The following is a 24,630-nucleotide window of genomic DNA, read 5'->3' on the forward strand; positions in this document are numbered from 1 at the left end:
AGTCACCTGTCATTTGGAGTCCCTCATCTTTTAACACAACAGCTCTCTGACATTTCAATGCTAATAACTGACATATCCATCCACAGACAAAAGGCATAACCTATGTAAACATTTCTCTATCTAGAAACTTGATGGACATTGGTCAAACAGCCAAAGGAGTACCAATAACAAGGTGACATCATCTGCCATAGTGAAAGAGCAGAAACAGGGCCAAGAACCTAAATGACTGTTGTAGAGAAATATCCCAAAATCATACAATGGAATAGTAAATGTTTTGTTTTTGTTTGTTTGTTTGTTTCAATGTTTCTTTCTGGGTATCTTTTTTAAAATGACTCTCGAAAGGGTCTTGCAGATTATTTTCTTAAACTCTACTATTTGGGCTACAGTTTTCTTGCTATTTCTTCAGAAACGGAAACCCTGATTTATATTTCACAATCATTTTCAAAGGCACTGCAGCACAGTGGGACCTAAGTCCACTTGTCTTCATTCCTTTGATAAGCAGGAAAGCATCCTGGAGGAGAGGCAGGCACAGGCTGTCACTGAGAAGCTGGAGTTCTTGTTCCCTGTGAGAGCCATTCATTCCATCACTAGCCTCACACCTTAAACTCTCCAGACAAAAATAGATCTTCACTTGAGCTGGAAAAATCAGTGAGATGAAGAAGTACAGAACTACAAGTCTAAATACTTCAGCTCTGTCGTGAAAATGACTCCCTAACAGTAGGTGACCTTGGGCAGGTCAGTTCACTTAACATGGGAAAAAAAATTGATCCACCTTTCCTGTCAATCAAGTAAACAACCACTTTTGAACACAATGATGAGCACATGGAAAATTAACTTGAAGCTAGTAAGTTATCAGATTGGACCTTCACTCAAGGCATTTGTTTAGGAAACAAAACAGGGGAGGTAAAGAGAGCACTTTTTAAAATAAGTGGCAAATTTTAAAAATATAACCAATTTCAATTAATAATTATTTTGCTATATCAATTAATTTCTTAAAGTATGTAGCTATTAAAATAAAACCCATAGTTGGACAATTACCTTTTCTTCAATACTCTCCTTTTTTGACAGGAATTTTATTCCCAACAGACTTTTAAACTCCTCATGGGCAGCAATAATGTCATTTTCATTCACAAGTTAGGGCAAATCAAAAGATCTCTGTGCTGCATATGAGCTCAATGTGGGCAAGGAGATGAGAAAGAATTCCAGCCTGGTTTCTAAAGAGCTCTCTCTATGCAAGAAGAGAATAAAACATGCTCTAGTTACTCTATTTCTTAGAATGGTACCACTGGATTAAACTAGAAGTATAGTGGGGATTAGGAGGGCAGATGGAGAAGGTAAGGACATCTATACCTAACTTCTCTCTTATGGGTCTGGCCTGGCATTATGGCAACAATCATTTATCCTGCTGCTTGTAACTCTGAGTTCTGATTAGAATTCTACCTTCCCTTGAGTTTAAATTTATACTCCTTTATTTTAATAACATGGAAGTATCTATGTACAGTGATTCTTGGTGTAGACATGAATTTGATAATTATAATACCACTAATAATTGCCATTTACTGAGCATATATTAAATGATGTGTTCTCCAAGTAGATTATTTACTTCAATCTCTCAAAAATCCTCCAGGGTAGCTATCATTAGTCCCAAAACAGAGAAAAGAAAATTTAATCCAAGGTCTTATGTAATCTCATCCATTTGGAAAATGAAGACAAAGGTTTTGGAAACAGGTCTGTTTACAAAGTCTGTGATTCCAATATGGGAGCCTGGAATGTCCACAGCTTATTCTGTTGGAATAAGTTGGACAAAAGGCAGTCATCTATCAGTCAGGTATGGCTCCTTGAATAAATGCTGTGCAGTGTCATAGGAAAATTGGTGGAATAATCATTTGTTCCAGGCACAACTAAACTACTATGAAAATATTACCTACTGATGACCAAGATGTAGTTGAATGCTGGGATGTAGTTACTACCTTTGGTCAAGAGAAACACAGTTCAGCCTTCTAGGATGCTAGACTCTGCCTGGTTTGTGACACAGTAAGGGACAGCCTCAATCCCTAAAACTAAGTTTTTGCTCCTTCCATCATGAGATCATCCATAATAGAAATTCAAAGAATTGTCAATGCAGACACCATAAAAAACAAAAAAGAAGTCACGACTTGGGAGAAAGGACTTACAGTGTATCACTCACAAAAAGAAGTTCTGCAAACTAATTAGAAAAAGACAAAGAACCCAAAAGAGAAACCCACAAAAGGGCTGAATAGGCTTTCCAAAGAAGGGAAGACACAAAGGGTTGATAAGAAGGAAAAGATACACAGCCTCATTAGAAATCAGAGAGATGAATATTAAAAACATAATGAGCTGCCATGTGACGTAAGCCAGACCAGCAAAACATTATAAGCCTAGGCTGGTGGAATGCTGAACAGATAAATCTGGAAAACAATTTGGCATTAAATAGAAAAGTTGTTTTATTTGTAAAGGGCCACAGAGACAATTTTGTCCATGTACATAAGGAGACGAATAGTTCATAGCAATCTGTGTAATGATAACAACAAGGATAAAAAGGGAAGCAACTCAAATGTCAATCAATGGATTCATTCACTTATTCAGCAAATGAACAAGTAGTTGATGGTATATTCATGGGATGGAATATTATATATCCGTGAAAATAAAGGAAATATAGCTACATGTAACAAGATGAATGGATCTGGAACTAAAGATCTAATAAAAAAGCCGTTTCAGAAAATTACACAGAAGGAGATTCCATTCATAAAGCCTTTTGCTGTGCAAGGTTGAAAAATAAAGCAAGGGAAGGATAAAAGCAAAATTCAGGTCAGGACAGGGATGGAAGAACATCATGAAGGGACATGAAGTGTCAGGGGGAGTAATGGATCCCAGGAGAACTCTCGTAAAATGTCAAATTGAATATAGTCTTTTTTTTCCTGAAGGTGGTGGTAGGTGCCCAAGTGAGCACTGCATAATATATTTGTTCTTTTTTGTTGTTGTTGTGAGAGATACACACAACATTAAATTTATCATTTTAACCTTATTGAGGTGAAATAGTTCAATGGTTTTGAGTACCTTCACATTGCTGTGGAACCATCACTATATCTGATTGTAAGAGTTATGGTCACGTTTGGTGATATTTCTGTCATCTTCACATCTCAGGTGAGTTTTAGCCAGCTCACGATCAAGTCTCATTCTGGCAAGTTTTTGTAAAAAAAAACTTGCTTTTTATTGTAGAGGAAAGAGCATCACTGAGTTACTTAGGGGCAAAATTAGTATAATATTAGGAGAAAGATCAAGTTGTTTTGTCCCTGAAATAATTAAAAGGCAGCAATGTATTTTCAATAACACCAAGAGGTTCAATGCCACTTAGAGTTTAAGGAGGTCTAGCCACAGCATTTTGGGTTAATTGTAAAACTCATTTCAAGTCAGACATTTGTTTTATTACCTTAATTAGGTTTCATCTCTCTAATTATTTTACAGCCCAAAAATTTTTTTAAAAGTATGATACATTTGCATCTGGACCCTTCCCAAATAATACATAATGAGAAATGCAAATAATTGTTTTGTGATATTTTTCCTAAAACTAAGCATTGATGTATTCTGTGAATAGCAAGGATAAAATAGCATACATAGAACCACAGTGGAGTTATTAAAAGTTTTCTATCGACTCACCCTTTTGAGCATTATAGGTCTCACTTTTTTTTCAATGTTGGGATTTCAGAACCATGCTTAGCTATTTCTTGCTGCAGTTATTCATTTGCTCCCGGTGCCTGTTGCAGCATGACTCGATCATTGTTTAAATGCATTTGTAACTTAAGAAACTGAGGGCAGGGGGAAAAAAAAAAGGAGGGGAGACTGTGTTAGGCAAGAATTCTGCGTTATAATAAAAGAAGCCATTGACTGCCAAAGCTGATTATGTAACAAACCCCATCAAGGTCTGCAGAACGCCACAGGAGAATGAAGCAGGATGGGAATTTTCAAGTCAGTTCTAATTTCTTTTCTGCCTGCAGGAACTCTTTGTTAAAAACAATATATTAACTTTTTTTTTTTTTTTTTATTAAGCCTGGCAAGACTTCAAAAAAGTAGTTTAACCTGCTATACTTTATAACATTTTATAGCTAACTCATTTTTCAACAGTTCATTCATTTAGTAATTACAGCAGATTATCTGACACAGTTCTCGTTTATAAATTGGAGTTTTCCTTAGGAAGTATGATTTGTTTACATTTTAAATTTTTTATTTATTTTTTATTTTTATGGTACTGGGGACTGAGTCCAGAGCATCACACATGCTAGGCAAGCACTCTAGCACTGAGTTACATCCCTAGCCCTGTTTAGATTTTTTAAATGTTTCTTTCCTGATAGTTCCATAAATATTCACAATGTATAATTCTGTGCTCCACATTTATCATAAAAGCCTTAGCCAACAGTGTACCATGAATAATAATGGTAATACACTTTGCTGGTTCTGCTTCCTTAGGATTTTAATTAAAAGCAAGCACATGACACTAAGAAGGTGGCACATAAATGATTTGTGGCTAACAACAGAGAAAAGTAAATTAAAATTATAAATAATTGTTTTATCATCCAAACATCTGAGTATTCTCTGAATACTGAGAGGCAACAGGATCCAATGGAAACCCTTGGACAATGAATTCAGATTTCTGTTTTCTTGGTTACAAATTGTAAATAACAATATAACTAACCTTATTACAGAATGAAATGAAACACTAAGTGTACTATCTAAACCGAATTATAATTTGTTGGGCATTCATTTAAGTATTTTATCAGATTCATATTTAGTATAATGCATACAGACCCAATTTGATAATGTCTCACACAGTGTTGACTCACATTTCTCTACATATTATACATGTATGCACATATAAATGCATGCATGTTTGTATGTATGTATATGTGTATATATGTGTAAGTATATGTATAATCATTTACCCCACCTTTGCCTCATACTGTAGGTGGTGCCTTCTGAGCCAGACATCTACCCAACATACTCCACTGTTTATGTGCTCCTGGCTAAAGAATAATAGCACATATATTACAAAGGCCCTGTGCCAAATGGTACTCTACTTTATTGTCCTGAGTTAAGTTCTAAAACATATTGTTTACTTTGCTGTGGCTGTTCTTTCCACTACTTATTTTGTAATGAGTAGTTTTGACCCATAATATATAAAAAAAAAATCAAAAAGTGTATATCTGATACTTATACCCTGAAATGGTAGTGAGAGTGGTAAGTAGACTCCATGATATAATGAAGGAAATAACTAAGGAAAGATCATGAAACATTTAGTGACTATCTTCTGACCTTCATAAATATCACTGAAAGTTGGATGAATGACCAGCCCAGGCAAATGGTTTGATGTTGATGGTTTGGAGAGATGTCCTCCAATGAACCCGCATAGAAGTGCTCTAGCACTTACAGAAAAATGTCCTGGAACTATACCAGATGTGCTGAATCTAAAAGTCTTCTGGAGACAAGGTCTTTTTTGGAAAGTAATATTAAAAATACAATTCCTTGAGGGACAGGAAACATTTAAGAAACTGGTTAAATCACGAGTCATATGGAAGTATGAAGAGATGGACCACATCTGGTGAAATAGTAAGAGAATAAAAAGTTTAGGAAGTATGTCAAAACAGAGAAAATAAATATTAAACTCACCTAAGTTTAAATCACATCTTTATAAGGAGCTGAGAGACATAAAATGGCAGCAAACAGTGGTAAATTCATCTATAAAGATTCATCTTACTACCAACAGTGATCGGCACTCCAGTAAGTGGTTAGTGAATGAATCAACAAATGGGATCAGGTCGCCCAAGAAAAATTAACCTCTCTCTAGAAAGTGCCCAACCTCATTTTCCAAATGGTAGGAAAAAATGCTACAAAAATATCACCAGCAGGAGGATTCCACACTGAGTATACACATTATTGCTTTTGATATTAAAAAACAAGAATTCAAAGAATTCATGGCTAAGTTATACAGTCAATTAGAAGACAAGGGGTTTTCTTGAAACAACTTACTCAGGAGAAATCTTCATGGGGGTCCATAACAGATCCATCCATCTTTTTGTATGCCTTTTTCCTAGGTTCACCTTACATGAAATGAGACTCTGGCACTCAATCAAATTGATTCTTGGAGAAGAAAATTTGCTTCCAAACACTGGATCTGCCTCCAAAAAATTTTAATTTTCATATTTTTTACAAATATTCCATCTCTTTCATTTTTAGAGAAAAAAATATGTGAACTCTTCCCCACCATCCCAATCTTTCCTATACACACATATTTAAGGGAAAGAAAAGTTACAAAATTTTAAGAAAATTATCTTCACAGCAAAGCAAAAAAGAGTATTTAACCTCTGCCTATCATTTAACCTGTTTCTACTGAGTCATCAGCAGATTGGGGGCTGAGGTGGTAAGGAAAGAAGCAGCAGAAAAAGAGAAGAGCCTTTGAAAAAGTGACAAATTCATTCTCTTAGCCATTAGTGGACTCCCTATCAGAGCTGGAAATACTGTAGTCAATAAGACGCATTCACTGTCATCATGGAACTTCATTCTAGAAGTAGAAAACTAATAAATGGATAATAATAAAACAAATATAAATGGTCCTATAATGAAAGAAATGAATGAGGGCTAAGGAATAATAATAGCTGCTGTGTGTAATAGCGGTGGAGGCCAACTTTAGACAGAATACCCAAGGTGAAATGAACCAGGGGAAGAGGACAGAAGCATTTCTTCATGGACAACAACCAGCGCAACTGGTGGAAGGAGTATGAGGAGCAAGAGAGGATTTTGAACAGAAACGAGCTATGACTGGTTTGCCTTTTGCAAAGATCATGCTGGTCGATTTATAAAGAATGTACTGAAATAGCCCAAGAGCAGGAGTGTTGGTAAGAAGCCTGGTTATCCAGGACCAGCATGGGGAAGGGAAGTTGGAGGGAAATGACAAGATGTGACTTGCTGATGGGATAGGTATGAGGATGCAAGAAAAGGGAAGATTTCATAAAGACTCCCAGCTCCAATCTTGAGCATTTGGGCAGCCTGTGGTGATAAGTACTGAGATTAGACTAAAGACTGCCGAACTGTTTGGGGAGAAAGGATAGAAGATTGAAATTGAGAATTCCATTTAATGGTCTTTTTATGGATTGACCCTGCATTTGTTATGTCATAAATGTCAATACGCAGAAATTCACCTACCAATAACCTTATTGTTGATCCTGTTTGAGTCACAAAATATCTGCTTTATAAAATGAGACTGCAACACTAAATACACTATTCCTCTAAACCTGGCATAATTGTAACCCTGTGAGAACGTAGTGAGTTTCACCTAATGCGTGGCACTTTGCGAGGTTCTCAAAGGAGAGTATTGAATATATGTGGAAGGCTCATTAATTTAGTATCCAGGAATGTGTTGTTGAATGCAGGAGTACTAAAAATAAAAGTACAGAACTAAAAATAGCAGCACACTTCCTCCCCATAAAAGCTTTCCCTAACAGATTAAAAAGAGGCTTTTGCTCCTGATCATGAATCCTGGTCTAGTTTAAGAGTCTTTAAGTATGAAACCAAAGACTCTGACAAAACTCACAATCTGAAGTTTTTATTGCCTGGTTTGGAGAAAGACCATCATATTTAGGGATGAGATGCCCCCAATTTTCCTTGGATTTCTTTTGCAGTTGGAATTAAGAAGACATCTGGAGGTCACACATGGATTTCTTTAGTTCAGGTTCCAGTCCACAGGACAAATTATTAACGGTACCACTGTCTCAGTGGTATATAACATTACTCACAGAAAACTAAACATGGGCCTTTGTGCCATATCAGTTGTTTCCCTGTGTGGAGATTTCAATGTTTTTATATGAAATAGTATATGGAGTAATAGATATTGCCCAAACTTGATTGTCTACTGGTGCATTAATCAACCAGTCTTCAGAATTTGAAGTGATGAGATATATAATTTGTTCTCCACTATCTGTACTCAAGAGAATGAGAATGAGATTTGCCAGTCACATCAATTCTATAAACATTAAGTGAATGTGTATCATGCACCTGAAACTGGGGGTAGGAGCCACAGATACGGGATTAATATTATGTATGGTGTTTTTATAAATTGCTTCAAACTCCCTCATCTAATTTTAAGAGTAGCTATTATTTATTGGGTTCCACTAAGTGCTTTAAAGGTATCACATATTAAACAGTTTCAAGGACTAACTCAGAACCAGTTGCTTTACACATAACTTTCTTTACATGCAAGGAATAGATAACCAACTTGTCCAAATTTGCCTGAGACTGCCTCACTTTTTTTTAATTGAGGTGAAATTCACGTAACATAAAATTAGCCATTTTAAAGTACTTGATTCAGTGGCATTTAGTACATTTACAATGATGCTCAACCACAATTTCTATCTAGTTCCAAAATTCATCACTCCCCAAAAATCTACCCCATTAGGCAATGAGTATTTCCACCTCCTTCAGCTGCTGTCAATCACCAATCTGCCTTCTGTCTCTATGGATTTACCTATTCTGGATATTTCATACAAATACAGTCATCCAGATCTTTCATGTCTGGCTTCTTTCACATAGCTTAATGTATTTAATGTATACCATTTTTATGACTAAACAATTCCATTGTATGTATACACCACATTTGTTTATTCATTGCCTGTAGAATGACATTGGATTGTTGCTACCTTTTGGCTGCCATCAATATTGCTTCCATGAAACTCATGTGCACATATTTGAGTATCTGTTTTTCCATTCTTTGGGGTATATTCCTAGGAGTGAAATTGTTGGATTACATGATAATTCTATAACTATTTGAGGAACCACTTAATTCTTTTCTATGGTGACTATACCCTTTAACATCACTACCAGCAATGTACAAGGACTCTAGTTTTTTCACATCCTTGCCAACACCTGTGATCCTCTGCTTTTTTTTCCTTTTATTTATAACCATTCTAGTGGGTGTGAAGTGGTATCTCTTTGTGGTTTTGAGTTACATTTCCCTAATGCCTAATGATATTGAGATGTTTACTGGCTATTTTTCTAATCTCCTTTAGGGAAATGTCTACTCAAATACTTTGCCCATGTTTTAGATTGTTTGTCCTTCTGTTGATGAGATATGAGATTTTTGTTCATATTCTGAATACTAAACTCCTATATTATTTGTGAATATTTTCTTCCTTTACTTAAGGGGAAAATACTCTCTTTCATCATAATAATATCCTCTGATGAATGAAAGATTAAAATTTTGATGAAACCAATCTTATCTATCTTTCCTTGTGTTTATTTTTTTTTGGCGTTGCATATAAAAATCCATTGTTAAATCTGTCACAAAAATTTAGGGCTATTCTTTCTTCTAAAGGTTGTATAGTTCTAATTCTTATATATTAGATTGTTGTTCCATGTTGCATTAATTTTCATAAATGATGTGAAATAGAGATGAAACTTCACTGTCTTGAATGTAGATATCCAGTTGTCCCAGCAGACAATATAAAGATTTGGATTATATTTTATATCAGAATTAATATCATATAAGAAATCTCAACTACAATTTGTGAGCATCAAGGGGAAAGAACAGCTAGTGCAAAGTTCTGTTTGGCATTTATCACAATATTGCAATTATTTACATAATAACACTGTACTGTTATAATGATAATGATGACTCTTCCCAGTGGTGAGACCAGGGTCCTCACTACTGGCCATACTAGAATCCCCTGAGGACTTTAAAAAAATGTTAATGCCTGGGCATCACTTCCATGCAACTGAATCAGAACTCTAGGCATGCATCCCAAGAATCAGAAGTTTTTAAATATAGAGCTAGGATGAGAACAGTTGTTATCAAAATTATTATCCTTTTGTTTGTGTTTGTATTAGTATGCTTGGGTTACAATATCAAATATCATAGACTGAACTATTCAAACAAAAGAAATTTATTTCTCATTTTTCTAGAAGCTGGGAAGTCTAATAGGAAGGTACCTGTTACAATATGGATGTGAGGTATACCCCAAAAGCTCACATGTGAGACAGTGCAAGAAGGTTCAGAGGACAAATGATCGGGTTGTAAGAGTCTTAACTCAATCAGTGATTTAATCCCCTGATTGGGATTAACTGAGTGGTAGCTGAAGTGGTTAAGGTGCGGCTAGAGGAGGTGGGAATTGGGGCATGGCTTTGGGTATATATTTGTATCTGGAGAGTGGAGTGTCTCTTTCTCTCCTTCCTGATCAAGATGTGAGTCACTTCCCTCTACTGCCTTCCTCTGCCATGATGTTCTGCTTCACTTTGAACCTTGAGAAATGGAGCCTGCCGTCTATGGACTAAGACTTCTGAAATCGTGAGCCCTCAAATACAATTTTCCTCCTCTACAGTGGCTCTGGTCAGATCCTTTAGTCACAGCAGTGAAAAAGCTGACTAGAACAGTACCAGTCAAATCAGTTTCAATTACTGATGAAGACTCCTGGCCTGAAGATGGCCCTCACATGGCAGAGAGTAGAGAGAGAGAGCACATGAGCAAATGCTGGTGGCTCTTCTTGTAAGGACACTAATTCTCCCACTTTAGAAACTCATTTAACCTTATCCATGTCCATAGAGGTCCTGTCTCCAAAAATAATTATATTACGGGTTATTGCTTCGACATATGAATTGGGGAAAGACACCATTCTGTCTATGCAATGTTAGGCATCTAAGGAAAACTTTGGATTCCTCTCTCTACATAAATGTTATCTGTATATGCACGAAAATATTGTGTACAATTTCAAGGGGTGTGCATCCCAGATATAGACTGTGAGCTCCTTAATAGCAGAAACTATGCTTTTTTAAATCTTTGCTTATATTTAGTATGAACATCTATCTTGTCTACCTCCATTTCAAGAAGTGAAAGTTTGAGTTCTGGCATAAAGACAGACAAATAGACTATGGAAAGAAGCAACAATGATAATGCTTAGTGAGCTTTATAAAATAGTTCCAGAGATCATCTAAATATAATTGTTTTACAACTTAGACATTTTGTAGCTCCCCACAGGCAATGTACTAACAAGAATTTGTAGGCGTCTTTTATAGAAGTTTCTCCCCTAGATCCTGGTTTGGACCTTCAAATTAGTATCACATTTCAAGTGTGACAGTCCAGGGATAAACCTCTACAGCTATGGACAATTGATTTTCAATGAAGGTGCTGGGATAATGCAGCAGGGAAGAAATAGTCTCTCTGATAAGTGTTGCTATGACACTTAGATAATCACATACAAGTGAATACAGCTGTCCCTCTAAAAACACTCTATATTTCTCATATAAAGTTTAGGCTTGAAGATTTAGCCATTCATATTACAATCACCTATGGCAAAAGGAGAAATGAACCATGATGTAAATATAATGGCATGTACCACAGAAAGCTAATGGCAACTAAAATATCTTCCAGTCAGTTAAAAGAAAGAATATTTTTCAGAAATTGAAATGTTGTCTGCTTGGAAATGTTAAGAGAAATCTGGAGATTTAACTGGGTTCTTTGGATTCCCATTCCAGGAACAATATCATGGCAATAGAGAATGAGTTCCTTACGCAAAGAAATAGTTACAAATGAAAAAGTGGACAATAAAATTTTATTTTTTCAGCAAATAAACAAAGAGTTAAATAGAAGGGCAAAGATTCCTGTAGATAGAACTGAAACCAAATTATAGGGGAGTATTATCAAGCACTTAAATCTCCAATTTCTAAAAATTCCCAAATTTGTTGAATAAGTATTCGGGACCTATATTTTTGGGGGAGGACCTATATTTTTAATAGTAATTTTCCTTTATCACAAACTATTTTCTATCAATATTTCTTCCAAAGTTAGCAGAGAGTTTCTAGATTCCCTTGTCCCTGTATATGACCTGCATGGTATAATATGGGGAAAGAAAACAACAATATCAATGTTTGTGGGCTTTACATAAAATAGTTCCTGAGATCACCTAGATATTATTATTATTATTACTATTATTATTATTATTATTTATCATTTTACATCTTCTCTTGGGCATTTGGTAGCTCCCCACAGGCAAAGTACTAGCAAGGATTTATTTTGACCTTTAATAGTAACTTCTCCTCTAGATTCTGGTTTGGACATTTAAATTACTGTTCACACTTCAAGTCATATAAAAATGGAGCAGGGAGCTGTGGAAATACAACTAGAGCAGGTGACACTATTGGCTGAAAAAAAATTGCAACACTGTACTCTCTGGAGGTTCTAAATATGTTTTCTTGATATGCAAAACTTTATTGGTGTATTGGGGTTAGTTTCAAGACTGCCAGGTTACACCACACAATTTACTTTGTTTTTCTCTATACGTAGATATAAACACACACATATATTTTATTTCACTTTATTTCTAGCGTGAGGCTGCTTGAATTAGAATCCTAGCTCCATCACTCCTTATGCAACCCCTCGATGCTTCCATTTCCTTCCTATGCACATTATTCGACCTTACTAGAATGGGTTTGATAATCATCTCTACCTTATTTCTGAGGTTTCTGTGGGGAGTCAGTGAGTTAATTCATGCTGAGCACTTAGAACAGTGTTGGGCACGAATATTAACCATATTACCAAGAAAAAAGTAAAAAGTTACACATTATTCCTTGAACTCACTTGTGTACGGAAGTTATTGCTTTTGAAAACATTGGCTGCTATGATTTCCAATAGCACAGGCATGGAAAGTTCATGACTTTATAGGGTTCTGAGCCTTTCATACACAGACCACTGGTTTACAGTTTAACTTATTAAGACAATGACTCAAAATCATTACCCTCTAACTTCCCTGGATGAGTCTACAAAATGCCTCACTGGTCTGTGTCCAGCTCGTAGGGAACAGATGTTAAAGTGAAAAAATAAACCATGGCAATTTACCCTAATTAGCACCTTTGTGAGTAAACTGAACAAGAAGATTGAACAGTCCTAGAAACCAAAATACCCTCCCATCTGTGGGCGACCCTCTTAGCTAAGCAGCATGAGTCACTAGCAAGCAGAGATAACTTCTTTCTGCTTTCCTGTGAATAAACGGGGCCTTCAGTCTATAAGGCTATAAATCTGACCTCTTTTAAAAGCATTTTAATCATCCTCTATTTTTTAAAAGCTGATGTTTCCATGCCATCTTTCTTCTCTCTTTTCTCCTTTCTCCCTTCAAAAACACAAAGGGAGATAACTGTACTATTTACAGTATGACTGACTCAGCAATTCCACTATTTTTATGAGCACCTATCAGGAGCAGCATTAAAAAATATTACCAAATTAAGAGCTAACAAGGTTATCTCCAGGACAAAAAGAAAGGTGGGGAGAGGGAAAGAGAAAATCTTCTTTTATCATCCAATCAAAATCAAATGACATCAAGTGATGATTTTGTTGTTGTTGTTGTTCTAACATGAAATTCATCATCCACATAGGACTATTTTTTTTCTGACTTCCCATTTAGCATGCCCTGACAGTATTAATTCTAATATCATGAGAACAAGCTCCAGTGTCTTAACTCTTTCACTCGTATACTGTAATTTTTATATGATTCAGTTCCATGTCAATCTGAAGTCCAGAAGCCCAATACAAGTGTCATCATATCATAAAACTAACATTTTTCTCTGTATTGTAAAGATGAATTTATTCTTAAAATAAATTTTTTCTAATCCAACTTAAAACACATAGCCATTATCACATATTCCTAGGACTGAAAGGAAAACCTAAGGGGTCCTCCTCCAGTCTAGGCTGGATCACTTTGAGAACCTAATAGGTAGAAGGTTTTCAAACCAGGTCATAGGATTTTTTAAGAAAGGAAGTTTTATAACTTCTCCCAATAACTTCTTTAGCAGTTTGATTATATAGGGTGTGACTATGCAATGAGATATATTTCCATAAACTACTTAGAGCTCTCATTTCATAGTCATATTTTTACAAAGGGAATTTCTCAGGTTATATGCCTAATTTCTTACTTTTCACATATTTTTTTACAAGTTGCTAAAATGAAATTTTAATGAATTTACTCTATTATTTAACCTCTTATTTTCTTTTAGTACATTTTAACAAATTATGTAGACTTCATTTTGAAAAATTTATTTGTTTTGATTTAAGGAATTTATTCAATCTGTTTTTTTGCTAAACCATGGTCATAATAGATAACATTTTTATATTATCTTTCTAAAAATTTTTTTATTTGTTCTAATTTGTTGTACATGACAGTAGAATGCATTTATACATTTTGATAGATAACTTTGCTGTCTACATTTCTTCTAAGAGGTCCATATTCATTCTCTGATGTAGCAGACACACACACACACACACGCACACACACACACAGAGAAAGAGAGAGAGAGAGAGAGAGAGAGAGAGAGAGAGAAAGAAATTCTTGGTCCAAGGTCAGGAATAGCTGGAATACTTTGCTACAGGAATACTAACTGAATCAATCCCATTATAAATTAAGTACAAATGCAGGTTTAGGAAATCCCAACTGTTTTATAGCTTATTAGGTGAACATTCCCTTTTCAAAAGAACTCATAAATGTTTTGGTTTTACAAAGAATGTTTCTCTTCCTAAATTTCCTTCATATATTCCTAAAGAGCAATGTGGTTTTGTTTAGCACGTATTTATTAATGCCCACTATCTACCAGGCCCTGTACTCAAGGACAGGGGTACAAAGATGAATAAAACAAGATCTGTATCTGGCAGGAGCTGCTGTCTTTCAGGAACTGCCAACACAGCAGCATTTCTGGGAAAGTGGCCAAGTGCCACAAAGGTCTCTACAGGGCTGGGGGAGCACAGAGATGGGCAGTCATGGAAGGCTTCCTGGAAGAGTTGATGTAACTAACGGAATTTTTTATTTTGTTTTTAAGGACATAGTCTGCATAAAAGAAACTTTTGAAAAATAGTGTTCATGTCCGAGAATCTAGGCAGGCATCCTAGAGGATGGGAGCAGGGAGGAGGCAAAGTATCAGACGTTTGCGTGTTAGTCAGCTTTTTCTCTGTGACCAAAATACCGGACAAAACAACTTAGAGGGGGTCTATTTTGGGTCATGGTTTCAGAGGCCTCAGGCCATAGTCAACTAACTCTGTTCCTTTGGGCCTGAACTGAGGCAAGATGCCATGAGGAGACAGCTGCTTGTTTCATGGCAACTGGAAAGCAGAGAAGGGGGAGCTGGGGAGAAGATTAACCCTTGCAGGGCACACCCCCAGTGGCCTACCTCCTCCAACTGGATTAATTATCTAGATTAATCCATTTATTGAGTTAATCCACCCATGAGGTAAGAGCCCCCATGATCCAATCATCACCCGCCTTTGAACCATGCTACATTGGGGACCATATTTTCAACACTTGAGCTTTTCAGGAACATTCCAAATCCAAACATAACAAACCATGCTACTGAAGAGAGGAAAAGATTTCTTCCTTAAGATATTTAAGCATATTGAATGAATATTCTCAGGTCTGCTTCCAACTCTGTTGTTCGTTTCTAAATCTCCTTATGCATTATTATCACCAGGACAACTTTATGCCAGGGTACCTGAAGCCAAACCACAAGAGAAGGTCTGAGAGCACTGAGGGACTTATTTTTCACACTGAAGTCTCAGACAATTGTTACATAAGTGAATTCCCTCATCCCCTGGGATAAACCAGTATTAGGGAATCACTTTGTAATCAATCACCCAAATTTTAATTTGTTTAAGAATAAGTTGTGTTGGGGTTGTGGCTCAGTGGTGGATCACTTGCCTAGCATGTGTGGGGCACTGGGTTCATATCTCAACACCACATATAAATAAATAAATAAAATAAAGGTCCATCAACAACTAAAAATCAATTTTTAAAAAAAGAGTAAGTGAAGTCCTTGGTTTCTATGTTTGGAACCATATTCTAACACAACTAGTATAAGAAACCTAATCAAGATAGGATGCGATTAATTTGAATATGAGCTCTTTGTATGCCATAGACATGAAGTTTCTAAACAAAGTAACGATTCAGAAGTCCCTCTCATCCAGAGGAAACATTCCAAGGTGTTCTTTGGATGCCTGAAACCACACATGGTCTTGAACCCTGTGTAAACTAAGGTATTTCTTCTATATAGATTCTTATGATGAAGCTAAATTTATAAATTAAATACAAGTGAGAGGTTAACTATAATAATTAAATGATACAATAGGACAACTACACTAATATGCTATAATAAGAGTCATACAAAATTTATGAATTATTTACTTCTGGTATTTTCCACTTGATATTTTCAGACCACATTGGACAGTGGGCAACTGAAACCAAGTAAAACAAGACTTCAGATAAAGGACCTACTGTACTAATGACACACTCCCATATTTGTTACAAGTTCTAGAATACCATAGACGTTGTCAGGGCCCTTACTTCGTGAATTTTCCATGTGCTTTGGCCTCTTCCAACTACCAATACTGGCATCTCTATTCTGAGAGATTTTCCCAGAACTGAGGGTCAATCTGGCCATGTATGTAGAAAAATCGAAGTGCCAGGGAATGAGAAGCCTTGAGAAGCAGCCTCAACCAATGACTCACAGGGTTTAAATGTTCCAATTCTACCTCTCTGGCAGGGATGTTCTGAGGCAAGTGTTTGTACCATTTCCTAGAGTTTTCCTGCAAGAGTAAGATCTAGTCGCATATTGGGGCACCTCGCTTACAAATACACTTTTTATTGACTGCTTCTGTCATAATTATTTTATTGTCCTTCCCTGTGTCATTTCCTTGCTCCATTATGGGTGTTCACTGCACCTGCACAAAATAAATGTATTGCTTTCAAATATTTTCTCTGGGTCTGCTTCTGAGAAGACCCAAGCCAAGAGGATAAGACCATTAAATATAATAGTACATTTAAGTTCAAATAGCATTTTTTAAATTCCCTCTAAATGAAACAAAAATGCAGAGATAATGAATAAAACATCCCAACTGAACAAATATGCTTCATAAGTTGTGTTGGAAAATAGACATTTGTTCAATTGCATAATTTTGATCCCTCAAGGTTTACATGTTTGCACACACTTGCAAGAAAACTAATTAGGACTGTCAGAAAGGAAGGGCAGATCAGTCATCCTTAGGTACAAAGCTACAGAATGGTACAGCTGAACTGAGGGAGGTGTCAGGTGGAAAGCTGAGGAGAGATATTGGACTTTCATGAGTATCAAAGTGTAAGCATGCACACTGAAAAATCCTAGGGGACTAAAAACCTGTTGCTTCTCCAGATGATTCAGATCAGAGCCATGTAACTAATAAATCATGGTTCAGTGATGGCTGAAACTGGCTCATGACCAGCTCAGGAGAGCCAGAAAGCCAATTGTTAATTTCAGATATTTTGCAAGCGAGATTGCATCACCTTGTAGCTTGAAATAGGCCATGGTGGGAGTATTTACACCACAGAAATAGGAATAGAAATCAGGGCTTCCTCCTACCTCACAGAGACAATTGTTAAACACTTACCATACACCACTGAATCATGAAGTTGTCATTATTCACCCATTATATTAATTAGTTAACCTCACTGCAACAAGGATACCAAGTATACATCAAGCCTCACTCTCCTGTTGCCTTATAAAATTTTACTGGGATTATAAGACATCAAGGAAGATACTGTCTCAGCCAAGTCAACCCTCAGTTTTATGGGGTTAACATACATTCCAGAAAATTAGGAGTTACAAAAGGACCAGTCTTCAAGGCTGTGGATAACACACCTGGAGATAGGAAGTTTAGAACAGCTCAGTCTTCTGAGATTATGTGCCCAGTAGAAATACCAAGAAAACACAGCCAAGAAAGACAAGGTCACTAAATTCAAACCCCCTGAAAAAGGACAATAGTCTGTTTTGTTCTAAAAATAAAATTAGGGATTCTCCCAGATGATAAGGAACAAATTACAGGTGGCAAGAATAGTCAGTAAAGTAACCTATAGTTACCTTTATTAGCATAGTAAAAATTGCACTGCGAGGTGGAGACTTAAGATGATATTAAGACATATGTCACATGAAGAGGCACGAAGGGAAAGAGCACCTGCACAACCAAGCCCCACCTCCATATATGACAAAAGACCAGGTCTCTGCTTACCCTGGAGGTACCATAAAAGCTGCACACCTTCACATTTTGTTTCAGTTAGCCTGGAATTTCTGTCCCCATGTGCCACTTCCCTTATTTATGCTGGAGTTAAAGAATGAAGAATATTGTTCCCATCTTATTGTCTGATTCTGAAAGCACCAGGACCCACAGAATCAGTAACAATAGTGCACAAGTAGGTTGTCTTTAACAGGGCTTTGTTAAGCTCAGGAGTTTTATACACAGTTTTGAGGGACTCTATTTACAGATCTTCAACTTCCATCTATGCTCCTTCCACAAATGGAGCTGCCTGAGAAAGGCACATCTTCACACACACACTCCACACCTCACTACTGGGCCTTTCCCTGGTGTGTAAAAGTCCCCAGGGCCCCAAACAAAGGCATTCAGGGAATGACTAGTTTGGGAGAAGACTCCCTTCATGATTAATCAAGTTCTCTAAATGACAAAGGACCTCTTATCTTCTCCATCCAATACCTGCATCCATTAAAGTGAAATTTAACATTATAGTTTGGATCTTAAATGTTCCCCAATGGTCCATGTGTCAAGGGCTTAGTCCCCAGGTTGGTGCTATTGGGAGATGCAGAAACCTTTAAGAGATGGAGCCTAGTGGGAGGTCTTCATATCATATGAGTGTGCTCTCAAAGGGGACTGTGTGCCTGGCCTATTCCCATCTCTTTTTCAAGCCCAGGCCTTGAGGTGAGAAGTTTTGCTCCTTCATATTTCCTGCCATGATGCACTGCCTCTCTGCAGGCCCAAAAGCAATGGACCCAACTGACAGTGGACTGAAATCTCCAAAACAGTAAGCCAAAATATTTCCTCTTTAAAAGTTATTGTCTCAAGTATTTTGTTATAGTAATAGAAGGCTGACTAACAGACTTGGCATTAAAAAGGAAGGCATTTTAGCCCATTTTGTAATTTTCTGAATTCAGAACTGAAGAAATACAGATGAGTGACACTGATTCTTTTCATTGTGACTGGAGAGCTACACGGTACACAGAGGTCAGATCACCTGCTGTCTGACCTCTGTGGAAGAAGACTACACAGGCACAAGCAAACACTCTTCAAGAATTCCCAAAAATAAAGAATAAAAATGATTCCCTTTGAAGAATGTAATCACTCACTACAAAAATTCCATTATCATTATTATTTGCAGAGAAAGTGCCTTCCTTCACTGATGATAGAAAAAGTTTATGAAAAGGGGATCTAGAAGACAAAAGTTTTAAAGTATCATAATACTCAAACATATGTATCTGAATATTGACTTTCGTTATTTAAGACTGTTGGCCATAAAGAAGCAAAAATCTCTTGTTTCTATAAATAGTCTATAATCCACAACCAGGAGTACATCTCAGGGCTTTGTTTTTCCAAGCATAACCCAAAGTTAGCTTTTCTTAGATCCTGTGATCTAAGTGTTTCTGATGTAAGCTTTCCTATGAAGTCATAACAGATAGTAAATGTCTATATTATTAATAGTATCAAAGCAATAAATGTGTTCCTGACATAGGCTAAACCTGGGTATTTACGAGGCACCTGCGCAGCCTTTTAAGAGTTCATGTTGGCAAAAGACACAGGATTGTTCATTCTAAAAGCATCTACTAAAAACAGCTTCTTCGTCTTTATTAGGAATTCCAGAAGTTACCATCTCCTATAAAATCAAACTCACGTGGGAGTAAAATCTGTCTTTCAGAAAGTCCTCTCGAAACCAGAGAGGATATACTTGCAGAAATTCCAAATGTGCTGGCAGTAGCCGTGCATGTTGACTGAAGTAAGATTCCATTTAAAGGTATTTTGTGTTGGCAACTGGATGATTGCAACCTGCCAGGTTGGAAGTGTGGAGGCAGATAAAATTTCCTTGATTGAGAAAAGCAGGTAATCTCAGAGGCAGCTCTTTGTGCAAACGACTATAGGCATTGCCTTACTTTTTTTGATACCAACTGTAAAGAATGGGAAGAAAGAAATCTTTTTGGTCTTGGTGGAGAGAATCTATTCTTATTCTGTTATCTAGAAATTAGAAGAAAAAATATATCCCGGCAATTCACCTATTTGTGTGTCTAGGGAAACTTTCTTAAAATACCTTTTCTCTTGCAGATGTGTTAGGTAGTGTTGGTTGAGCCACTGCTGCTTACATTCAAGGCACAAAGTCAGAAGATGGCTTAGATTCAGAAAGAGAAACGAAAGACTTAGAAAATGGTTCCTGTGAAAATCCTGAAAAGAGCCAAAGGGATCATGGCTTAGAGAAGGGAAGGGGAGTAAAAATGATTCAGGACTCAGATGACGAAAGGCACTATGCACATTCCATCCAGAGGAAGAGACATCAAGGACAGCAAAGAAGGGAGCAGTGTCAGTTTTGCTGATTATGCTATGATTTAAAAATCGCACAGCCAACTTAGGATGCCCTTTGGACATGGGCACCATCCAGGGCACTGTCCCCTGCCAAGCCTTCAGTAGCCCTCTCCTTGCAGAAGGAAATGAAGGACCATACTTCCTACCTCTTCTCATCAATTTCCTTCCTCATTATTTGTTTTTCTTTTTCCCCTCCCTTCCTGGTCAGACTCCCCTTTGCCTGGTGTATGGAACTCATTGCACCCGGAATCTGCTTAGTTACGTTAGCCCCAGTTTATGGAGGGGCCTCTGTTGTGTGTGTAAACAGAAAATATCTTATTTCTTCCAATAAATAAGTGTCTCCAAATATTTCTGTGGACACTTTCCTTCCCCCCACCCCTGTGAATTGACTCCCTTAAGAACATTTTCAGTGACTTTTAGTTATTCAAATAGTGTATCTTTAAGACATAACACTATTTGTTTTTAAACTTTGATGTTTCTGGGTTCAAATACTTTAACTTTTCTCCCCTTAGCTTAGACAAGCTCATGGTGGGTGAATGTGTGTGGTGGGGACAGGGAAGGCTTGAGGGAGGGGTGTTTTGATCAGCCCCAGCAGGCCTCCTCCCTCCTCTCTGTCTGCTGCCTCCTCCAGCCTTTGGGCAGTAGGGAAAAACAAAAGAGAACAAGAAATGGAGCCAACGCCTTCTGACTGGGCCCAGGCAAGGTTGTGGTTCTTTCTGTCGTTGCCAACTGTTTATCTGATCTAGAGACCTGGTTTTGTTGTGGTTTGTGTCAGGAGCACACACTGGTCTTCTGAAGACCATGACTGGATTTTTTTTTTTTTTTTTTTTTTTTTTTTTTTGCAGGGCTGGCCTTTCCACAGCAAGACTTCCAGATGGGGCAGAAGGCTCTGGTCAAAGCCACTCTCAGCTCCTGCCACTGGCCATCAGTCCACAGCCCCTTGTTGCAGGGAATGATTCTTCCAGAAGATAGCCCAGCTCCATCTCGAGGTGTTCATTCCACTCCCCCAGAAGGCCACCTTATGTAGGGAGCACCACTGTGATAGTGCCACCTGTGCCCTCAGCTCACCTCTTTACTGGCTGACTTTCACATCCCAGCAGCAATGAGCACTCAGCAGCTTCAAGAGATCCTTCACGTCTGACTCTGTTACAGGCAGAAGAGCTCACGCACCTCTTCCCCTACCCAGCTGCAGCAAATTTTCAGGGCAATTATCTTCAGATCTCCTTTCCTTGTCTCGGGAGATGACAGCATAAGTACACAGAAAGAATAACATTCACTACAAGAATGCACTTCCTCTGTCTCCCAGTACTCCCTACCCTACTCACAATAACTTGGGGCATTGGCTCAAGAGGAGAGAGGGGGAAGGTGGTTGGTTACCAGCTAGTTCTCAGCACTGGCACCTCTCACTCTCTGGGGGCAGGTGGTTGGCCCACCCACTGCTGTCGATCCAGATGCATTTGGTGCACTTAATCCCTCTTTGGGACAAAGGAATAAGTCCCATTCAACATCCTGCTATGCATGCACTGATCTGGATCAATCATAAAGGCAGCTCCCTGGCCTTGGGTCACTGGATGCTCAGTTCTCCTGACTGATATTTGACACTCCTCAAGCAGCTCACTCATTCTTACCAGTCCCAAAATAATACCTGGGACATTTCTTCTTGAAGCCATGCAATAAGGACTCAAACCTCTTCTTAACTCAGGTACTCAAATAATAAAAATATGCAACAAGCCAAGAAAGGAGAGACTAAGGAATAGAATGTATCCTGACAGCTCAGTTTCTCTTTTCATTTCCCCATGGAAAATGAAAACTGCACATATCGCAGCTCATCTCATCAGCAGCTGCCTCTGTGCACCAATTTATTATCCTGCACAGCAGAATATTCTGGGATCATTCCCCACCCCTCCCAACCCTCACAGAAGGAGGTAATTGGGTTCCCCATGCTTATCTCAGAGACCCGTGTTTTCCCCAGGTGCTAGATTCTTTTCAATGCCATCGAGTATGTTCGATTGTCCAAATATCAATGTCTCAAGGCAGAAAATCTACTGGCACAGTATCAGCAAATTCATTCTAAGTTACTGCACAATTAAACATGTGTAAGTATTACTATTTCAAAAATCAAAATGTGTGTATTAATGAAGGTTGACCTAGTGCAAATGGCTGGCAATGACCCAAGGCCCTGGGCTTTGAGAACCACAGAAAACATATGCCTGGATAGCAACTCAGAAGATATATATTGGGAAAAAAAGCAACACTCAGCAATTGGTGGGGTGAGAAGAAGACCTAAAATCTTGGCCACATAGCCAATCTGTAATTTCTAACAGTATCACCAAGAAAAAGAGAGTAAGATTGTCCCTTGCTGAAGACACACTCTCTTGGGGCTTCATTGAAGACTTCTTCCAGCCCTCCCTCACCCCTCACAATAGCTATAACATTGCCCTTAGTGGTTTTATTACCAAGATTCCACCTGTTTCAAATGTAGAAGGAGGGAAAAGAGATCAAGAGATGTATTTGTTTGGAAGTAACTTTAAAACGCTGAAATTATGGAGATGTTATAAATGGGCTGCTCAGTAGATATGACTCCAGAACTTTTTCAGCTCTTTGATTTTACAGACAAGAAGTTTTTTCATAGCCCCAGACATGCAACTGGAAATGAAAGGGAAATTCAAAAGGTATCTCTCTTTTCTCTACAGATTCATCATGATGGAGTAAGGGGAATATACAGCTAGCTAGGAAACCTGTTGCCTGGTTCCACCTTCTTTCCCAATATCAGAATACATCACCCATTCCTCAATTTACACTCTTAACCACAAAACATGCTAACTGTGTGATGTTTTTATTTCTTAATGAGCCTGTCTTGAAAATGAATTTAGATGGCTATAAATCATTTCATTAGCAATAATCTCTAAATTGACCTCTTAGTGGCATAAAAGAACTAATCTACCCTCTCCTGATTAAGTATATCAAAATTCCCTAGAAGTTATATTCTTACTTGAATAAAAAATAGAAATTTTATTTATTAGGAACTTAAAGAATGACTTCAGGCAACTCACTCTGCCTTTTTTTTTTAAACAAATTTTTTAGTTGTAGGTGGACACAGTACCTTTATTTTTCTGTGGTGTTGGGGATTGAACCCAGGGTCTCATGCATGCTAGGCAAGCACACTACCACTAAGCCACAACCCCAGCCCATCACTCTACCTTTCTGAATCTTAATGTCATCACTCACATAATGGAGATAATGATGATACTGTATTATAACTTTAAAAGGCTGTTCTTATTATTGCTAAGGAAGCATTTATAAACTATAAAATTTGAAATAGTTCTTAGTTATCCACAAAAACCTTATTATATGATTCTGTGCTTCTCCATAGTGCCTATTTTATAAGTGATTTAGCATCCTATGAGTAGAAAGAGATATAAAGGGTAAAACAAACTTGAGAATGAGTATTTTCAAATATAAGATTTTATGTATGGGTTGACACAAACTTCTCAGGATCACTTCTCAGCACTGCCCTTGAGATGTTCTGTATTTGAAAGCAGTTGGCACATTTTAACTCTATTAACAAGTCTCCAGCTTCAGTGGATCCTGAAACCCTGGAGCTGCTCCACCATTGCTAACCGGGAGCAAAAGGAAGTGAATTTTCACAAGCAAGAGCCCTATCAGAAATGAACCTGTGTGCTCCCAGGTTCCATGCCTTCTCCAGAGAAGCAAAAAGCAAGCAGCTCATGAGCACTTACAACTGCTAGGAACAGTCTAAAGGTTCTTAATGCATTTCCCATTTAATTTTCATAATGACCCTGTAATATAAATACCATCTTCCTTATTTGAGAGATGATAAAATCCTTATTTTCTAGTTGAAAAGGAAAACAAGGATTCAACTCACGATTGGTCCCACTTGGTTATACCCAGTAGATGGAGGCTATGCCCTTCTGAGATCAATTAAGGGTAATGTTAACCTATTTCCCTGAAGTCCCTATTTGCACACCTATAAGCAGGGGAAATTTTAAAAAGTAAAAACATAAGGCAGGCAATTTTTCTGTCCTATATCAAGTTTTCAAAGGTATGATCAATAGGTACTTCAGAGTCCCACTTCCACAAAGAGGGTGAGACAACCTTCCAGATTTAGTCTGCTCTGCCTCTTCTTAACATTGAGACTATCCAAATAGCAAATTCCCTCATGAATATGTAAGAGCACATATCTCCCTAAC

The 24,630-nt window shown here is 37.5% G+C and overlaps 1 protein-coding gene across 4 annotated transcripts in view; it reads right to left on the bottom strand.

Annotated features, from left to right (window-relative positions):
* Lmntd1 (lamin tail domain containing 1) overlaps positions 1-24,630 on the bottom strand; it is a 448,551-nt gene that overhangs the window by 287,792 nt on the left and 136,129 nt on the right. For 3 of the 4 annotated variants that reach the window (XM_047548968.1, XM_047548965.1, XM_047548967.1), the window contains exon 3: positions 3,679-3,827. The exons of the other annotated variant lie outside the window; for it this stretch is intronic. The gene's annotated coding sequence lies outside the window, so the exon portion shown is untranslated. The remainder of the gene's footprint in view (positions 1-3,678; positions 3,828-24,630) is intronic. 4 annotated transcript variants of the gene reach the window in all.

The sequence above is a fragment of the Sciurus carolinensis genome, chromosome 4, assembly GCF_902686445.1.
Source record: "Sciurus carolinensis chromosome 4, mSciCar1.2, whole genome shotgun sequence".
NCBI classification, from domain to species: Eukaryota; Metazoa; Chordata; class Mammalia; order Rodentia; family Sciuridae; genus Sciurus; species Sciurus carolinensis.